Consider the following 8,514-nt stretch of genomic DNA (forward strand, 5'->3'; position numbering starts at 1 on the left):
TGGAATTGAAGGGTATCATGCATTTTTCATTCCTAGTACTTCTGTATGCAAAAAAAAAAAGAGACTGGTGATATGCCTTGAAGCTGTTTGCACCAGTTTCGGCGTAAACTGCTGGTTACAGGTACCGCCATCGTGATATGGTACACCAGCTTCAACAAGTCACCATAACATAATATGAACGGTTTTCACGACACATTACGCCACAGATATGGTTTTGGTTTATGGGGGGTTTAATGCCCCAAAGTGACTCAGGCTAGAACGCCGTAGTGAAGGGCTCCGGAAATTTCGATCACCTGGGGTTCTTTAGCAAGTACTGACATCGCCAGTACACGGGTCTCTCGAATTTCGCCTCCATCAAAATTCAACCGCCGCGGCCGGGATCGACCCCGCGCCATTTGGGTCAGCAGGCAGCCGAGCGCCATAACCACTGAGCCAGCGCGGCGGCTCAGAATTTATAAATCATCACCCTTTTTACCGCAAAGTATCATTACGAACACAAAAGAACGCAGTCATCCGAGAAGAAATCCACACGGCGCGATTTTCACGAACATGCTGTCTTTGCTAAAGCTTGCTACAAGAAAAATAAGGCGCGGAAAGCTCACTGGCGACCGAGTCAGTGAGATGTTCACGGCTGAAAACATACCCCATATCAATTTTCATAACAGACGGACCATGTCATCATACGCGCACGCTGCAAAAGTTACGTTCAATGGGTCGCACGAAGTTATACTTGCTCTGTGTTGGCATAGATTTCTTTCTGCAAGGCTTCTTCTTCTCACAGACTGACAACACGTAAGCTACAGATTGTGGAACTGGCATAAACCGGAAACACACGAAAAGTGTGCGTGTTGATGTCGCCCGCGATGCAGCTTGCGCCATCGTACATCTTCTTTGCATGGTTGGCGTGGGTACATTTAAATAGAGAAAAAAAAAACACGTCATGAGGACCATGTAGACAGCCTCAATTAAGTTCGGATGATGCAGCAAAGTTTGATCTCTGCACAAGGTACAGTTGATTGGAAACTTGTGACCTCCTAACGCGATCGAAAGCAAAACACTGTTGGTTTCGATATCGCACGCGTTAGAGCGCAATGCTTGAATGTCGGCTTAACATGTGCGTGCGATGGTTTACTCGTCGCCACTGCATACGGCCCGAATAGAAACCATATGTGTCAGCTGACCAGGCGTAGAGTTTTAAAATAGAGCTCCTGTCCGGGCTTATGTTCAGAAAACGCGATAAGGTGACGCTATGCAACGAGATCCTTTGGAGGTACATTTCGTTAATTGCGATTGTAGACGGTAACGTTCTACTCCAGCAGTTGTAATGGATTTTGGCGCATTCGTTGTGGAGTAGAGGAGCTATTACCCTGATATGCGAGCTCCCTGTTCCCTTTTCCGCAACATACAGAGACTTCCATATTTATCTGCCGGATTTTTACAAAAAAAATTCCTAGAAGCAAATTTCAAAAGCAGATATATCGCTCAACAAGATATATCGCGTTCGTCTTTGTCTTCGCGTTGAGTTTTATGGCGCGTACGCGACTGCGACTACCATGCGCCCACCAAAGAATAGATTTTGTTTGCTTTCGAGAAACCTCAGGGAAGCTTATAAAATCTCATGGTTTGATAAGCTTGCTTTTTTAAAAATATATAAAAACGAGACATTTCCACAAGCACACTTTCTCCAAAGAGCAAACAAGGGTTTTTGAAAAGACCGGCAGACATTCAGAATAAAACAGTTGAAAATATTTTTTCCTCACTTTGTCCAGCTTTGTGCATGAAGATATGATTTTTAGTGACCACTTCTCCGCAGAACTCGCACGCTCAGGACTCCTCTTTTGTCAGAATAAAACTGTGTAGTGTGCTCATCCAATATATGCAAAGGAGGCATAAAATGACTTTAAATAATGACTACTATAGGAAAGAGCACTGGTACACTGTCAGGCATTCATGCCTTTTCATCAGCGTATACACAGAACGAGTGCAGTACCTTTTATTTTGTTCTGCTAAATAAATGACCTGATTTGAAACATTGCAAACATTGTTCTGAAGATGATGATTTATGATAGATTTATACTGTAATCTGGGCATTTAAATTCTTCTATAGGGGCTATTGGCACTTCTCTGCATCATTTTGGCAGTGAGCACAGACTCATCTGATAGTACATTCCTGCAAGCTTCACATTTAATGGGGTTTGATATATGCTTTACACAGTTTTTTGCTTGATTCAGTAACTTTGATAATAATTAAACTTCAAGAGTTTTTAACCTGAAAACTTAGCCCATTAGGTCCAGCGTACTTTTAAAAGTACAGCTAATTTTTTAATGATTTAAACACGAAAGATTAAATTTTTCTTTTCAACTCAGTCAGACGTATTTGTCACCAGGGGATTGGTCAATGACCCTTAACTAAGAATTCGCGTTTCCTCTTCTCAGTATGTCACCTTTCCATGGTGAAAGTTCACGATGTTTGTTTCCAGAGAACTGCACCAGTAGTCACTGCCTTATATATTTTTCACGGCCACGTTGATGTACATATTACGATAGTTTCAAGTATAGAGCAGCACGAAAGACGAAATTAAAGAATGGATGCTTTGAATGTCCCACACCTTTGGCTTTTTTTGCACTATGATGAATTATATGTTGCTGTACTTTCTATAGTACGCTGGGCCTTCCTGTGTGCACGAGGGCGCCTATTTACTCTAAGTCATAGATCTCATGGTTCCTTGTGATTCTTTGAAAAAAAAAAAACACTTTGTCTGCTCAGCGCGGCCTCTGAGACTGCTGTACTTATTGCTAGCTATCCTGAATATGACGATGGTGCGATTTTAATTGGTTATAGTAAAGTTTTGGTTATAAGAACTGGATGTTCGGCAGAGCAGACGGTTACTGTCATGCATCTCACACCTACTGTGGAAAGTCCTCGAGTACTGAAAAAAAACTTTTGTAAGCACGCATTGTCCTGTCGTTGCCTGAGGGTATTTCAATGCTTTGAGGCCATTTCATCTTTTTTTGGCCATTTTTTTTACCCGTCAAGTCATTTTGATAACGCTCCACCCGGAGGAACCTCAGGCTACATGAACCGTTCGCCAAAACGGGTTTAGAAAGTGTCCACTCGGCCAAAAGAATGGAACAGAATAGACGAAGCCAGGAAAAATTGGTTCTTGCTTCAATAATTTAGGTTACGTGCTTTTATTGTAGTAAGGACGACAGTGTTGAAAGTATGGCCTGCGCCTATAATAGCATTGATTCTACATGTTTGTAAAGTGGTGGTTGCCTAGAGCGCATGAAAAACAGGACTTTTGTAAGCCAAAACTCCTCCCCTTTTACAAAAGTGGTATGGCAGGTGTACACCGTTCGGATCAAGCCATCAACTGCTACTACATCGGCATCAGGAACAAAAAGTGGGAGCGGCTGTTGACACGAAAGCTCCACTTTGCAATTGTAGAGGCCCGAAAAATCTACCAAACTGCTAGATACGAGCCCGCTGACTATCTTTGCTTTGGGAAGAACGTTACTTGTCATTACCTACGCGTTCACAAGCAGCAACCAGAAGTTATCACACACTCTGGCTCAACCGTATATGATGCTTCTTTGAAAAGGAGAATGATTCCTGCGGAAATTAGAATAACTGCAGTGCCAGTATAGCCAGAAAAGATTCATGATCGCATGTAAGAAGTGTTATATCACCCTGTGTATAAATCACTGACACATTAACAAAACTCATGCCACCCAGTATAGGAGTGGAGCACAGTAGCCACGTGCTATGGGGAAGACCCAGCGTGATACAAAAAGTAGACCTGTGTAACTTTGGAACAAATGAAGCAATCGTAACGAAATTTAAGTAATCTGTTTTTTTTTATAAGAGAGCATTATGTGCTAAAAATGAATAAAGTCCCTGAGTTAGATTTTTCTTGGGCCCTAATGGGTTAATGATAAGCAAATTATTTCAGCTTATATTTCTTTATGATGCCAAAAAAATATGAGCCAATTAAGTTCCTCATTGAAGTTCTAATCCTCGCTCTTTCTCTCTGCTTGATCAAATTGACATACTTTTCAGTCAAAACGCAGTTGGTCCCAATTTAGCTGAGCACCTACCTGAAGGACCTTTAAACCTATTTTTTTCTATGTATATCCATATAAATGACTTCAATGAATCATTTTCGGAGTGACCATGACCTCAATTCTGCTATAAAAGGTTTTACTAGGTGTGTCTTAAGATTTACTTCAATATTTCCTTAAGACATTTTTATTTACTTATTTCTTACTATCTCAAAGGCCCTTTGAAGGTGTTTTACATGAGGGAGTGGGTTACAGAGCATATAACAATGCCTCAATTGATGACTTGAATAGTGATCAATTGGTCAGAATGGGGCATGATGTGGCCGGGCAAGTCATTCCGGTCTTTCACAGTGCCTACAAAAAATGAAGACAGATGTGCAGATAGGCGGAGGATAAGGGGTCTTTTCATGGTTCGTGCGGCTGGAGGTGCAGTAGGCAGGGATAACATGATAAATGACCGGTGCGGAACATGATAATCGAACTGGTGATATAGACATAGTCTTGCGATGTGACGTCAGTTAGTTAAATCTGTGAGATGAGCATTGCATTTTAGTTTGGTGACACTTTCAGGATGCTAATAAGCAGAGATGATGAACCTAGCAGCGTGGCTTTGTATTGCTTCTAGTGCATTAGAAAGATTGATTAGGGTTCCAAATAGTGCATGCATACTCCAGTTGGGCGTACAAATGTTGCATGGGATAAGTATTTCAACAATAGTGGTTGAAAGCATATAGAATATAGAGCTTACAGAGTACCACATGTAGGGAATGTTCACTCTTGATTTCTTTGTGCCAAGCTTGTGCAGGACATTGATCTACTTTCTGATTTCCACTGCTTCCTATGTCACTCGGAACACAGCAAAATTTTCTCATGTCCACCTATTGTGGCTCTTGTGTATAATGTCTCTGACAAGGGATGTAACTGCATTTGCATAGTGAAGTGAGGCGAGTGCACTCAGAGAATCAGTGGAAATGATGCTGTTCTCGATGTTATCATTTACTACTTTTTCTAGAGTCACAGATGCAGCGTAACACACTGCAGAAAAGATGGACGCACTCTGAGATAGCCGCACTGTTCTTTCCTAATTTTTTTGTACTACGGCACTTCCAACGCAGCATGCTGATTTTGAACCATTAGCATAAGATGCTGCATATTCTTCGTATTTTTTGTTTCCTAAATATTTCTGTAATATATGTTCATTCACAGTTCATTTTTTCTAAAAATGTGTTAATGTGTGGTAATCTGAAGTATGTACAAGATAGCATTATGGTCTGCGTTCTTTAAGAATCAATTTAAAACATTGGCACTTGCCTACTGTAACTCATGACAAACTGCCCAATGGTCATTGAAACTAACTTGGACATCGAATGGGCATCCAAAACGTCCACAGGACATCCAAGGGAGTTTATTGCCCACTGGGTGGTGCCACTCGCATATACAATTTCCAGAAAGGCTGTCCGAGCAGCCATAAAAGTGGGCTGCTCCCCACTACCAGTCAGTGAAGCATCCGAAGGCTTGGCTCAGTAGATGGGCAAGTTGTGCGGTTCCTCGAAGATGCCATTTAATTTTCTTGCTAAAAAGAAGAGAAGTGGGATCTTAGAAAAAAAATTTTATAAATGAAGTCACAATTGTGAAATCTTCAGGGAACAGGTACTCTCCGGCTTTGGGCTCTCCGGCTCCTCGAACTTGACATCCGTGTTGTCTACCGGTCTGGCCGGAAACATGCTGACACGGATGCTTTGTCCCGCTCTCCTATCCCGCTACCCAACCTCTCTTCGACGCCTTCATCATCCGAGGCTCTGTTGTCTTCTGTATGCTTCAGCAACATGATCTCTGAGCAACAAAAAGATCCCTGGATCACCTCCCTTCAAACTTATTTGTCTCAACCTTCGCCACATTCAGCACCTCGAGCTCTCCGTCGCCAAGCACCCCACTTTGCCGTTCGAGATCAACTGCTATACCGTCGCAACTACCTCCCTGACAGGTGAAAGTGGTTGCTTGTGGTTCCACGCCATCCGCGATCTGAAGTCTGTGCATTCTATCACTTCAGCCCTCACTGCACTCATGCCGGTGTATTCAAGACTGGCGAGGCCTGTATTCCTACGTTCAAAAATACATCCGCTCCTGTTACGAATGTCAACGCCGCAAATCTCCTCCGAGCCGTTCATCTTCTCCGCTACAGCCAATACCATGTCCAAGCCGACCTTTTGACCGCGTGGGCATTGATTTGTACGGACCACTTCCTTATACCACCGCCGGCAATCGCTGGATAATTGTGGCCGTCGACCACCTGACCCGCTATGCAGAAACAGCAGCATTGCCAACCGCTACTGCCGGTGATGCAGCCACTTTTATTTTGCGTCACCTGGTTTTACGTCACGGCGTGTCCCGCGAGCTTTTCAGCGAACGGGGCCGAGTTTTCTTGTCCGAAGTTTTCGAAGTGCTCCTACGAGAATGTCGGACTGTACGCCGTACCACCAGTGCCTACCACTCGCAAACTAACGGTCTCACTGAACGCTTCAACTGCATGCTTGGAGACATGATATCAATGTATATTGCTTTAGACCACTCTAATTGGGACGACATCCTCCCTTTCGTTACCTTCGCCTACAATACGGCCACGAACACCACAACCGGATTCTCGCCGTTCTTTCTTCTCCATGGACGTGAGCCCTCTTCAACGATTGACACTATCCTCCCGTACAGCCCTGATCCCTCGGAATCTACTCCTGTGTCGCAATCAGCGAAGCACGCTGAAGACTGCAGGTGCCTTGCGCGATCGATTACGTTGGAACATCAGTTCCGTCAACAATCTCGCAGCGAAAGCGTCCAGCCGGTCAACACCTCCCCACCTGGCTCTCTTGTTTGGCTGTGGGTTCCTCCCGCCGCTCTGCACCTGTCCCAAAAGCTGCTCGCAAAGTAACAAGGCCCTTACCGTGTAATTCAAAAGACATCTCCAGTAAACTATATCGTCGAGCCTGTCACACCTCCTGCCGACCTCCGCTGCCGTGGGCTTGAGACTGTTCACGTGCAGCGACTGAAGCTGTACTACGATCCGGCCACCTTGTCTACCCCTTAAGTCGCCAGGATGGCTCCCTCTTTGCTCGAGGGGTGATTATGATGAAGAAGATGACCCGCAGTAGACCTCTGCGACTAGTCGAAGACGAGGAGGTCGCGGCAGAGGCAGCGGAGCAACGTTTGGACGGCTGCGCTCAGTGACCACGCTCACCTGGTCCTCTAAATAAACCCCCTTGTTACAAAATAAATAAGAGAATCCAACAGCATGCATTCTAGCAAGTCCTCTACAGAAAAATATCTTGTAAGCTCTCGGCAAAAAAAGTTTATGTACATAAAGTGCATCAGGACGTTTTACATAAAAATAAATTACGTAGTATTTGGAATCAGCACACAAAAATGCATCTTCCATCAAGATTCCATAATGATGACTTTATCAGCAGAAGTTTTTTAAAGACCACTTCCCTCCTAAAGGCAAAGGAAGAGCCATCACACGTCTCACTAAAACATGACAAAAATGCGACAGTAATTTTCAAAACAGACGCGCAACTCGTCCAGCCACTCAGCCAGAATGTCACTTGCTTCTTTGTCTGGCAGATGAAGAAGCCTGTTGGATCAGGTGCTTGGCTTGCACCTGCGAAAGCTGTACTCGCAGCCAACCACAGTTTCTTCTTAATTCAAGAAACAGAAGGCAAGCACCAGTATTTAATTATATCTCAAAGGACACAGGCCATAATTTGCTGCCTTGCAAGCGATGTATGCTCATGATCAGGTCAGCAGCTTGCATACAGAAATTTTTCAATCCAGCATAGAAATAAAGAAGTCTGTAGACGCCGCCTTCAGCTGCATAGGTTATAAATAGAAGTTTGTTACAATGTGCCACTTATCTTCGCTCGGATGCATTGCAGTAATTTGTCAAAGATACATTCCAAGTGTCTGTTATTCATCGCAAGGATCACGGTTTTATTAAAAAAACTCAGTACAACTGTGCAGTTTTCATTTTCTTTTCAATTTACAACAAGATATGTTCTGAAGATCATATGACACAATCCAGCAATACAATTACGAGCAGTAAACACACAAAAAACTCCAAACGGTCTACTAAACTTATGCGGTCATCTTTGTTAGCTTGCGAGATAGCTAAATCTAGCACACTGCTGGCCACTTTTCTCATTTTGGTCAGCTACATTACAGAGAGCTTTACAAAGAGCCAGAATGTATTGAACATTTTGTAATGAAAATTGCAACAACATACTTATGTGCACTAAGCAGTTTCATAGAGTTAACATAAATTATGAACTTTACAATGCACTACAAGATTACAATGTTTTTCGTTGGCACTAAACACAGTATTTTTTGTTTCAGCAGCCATGACGTTTGCAGCTTGTTATCGAGAAAACCTTATATAAATGAAGAAGGCCCTTTTCAAGTAACACC

Source organism: Amblyomma mixtum, chromosome 9 (genome assembly GCF_055824585.1).
Source record: "Amblyomma mixtum isolate Tamu chromosome 9, ASM5582458v1, whole genome shotgun sequence".
NCBI lineage: Eukaryota > Metazoa > Arthropoda > Arachnida > Ixodida > Ixodidae > Amblyomma > Amblyomma mixtum.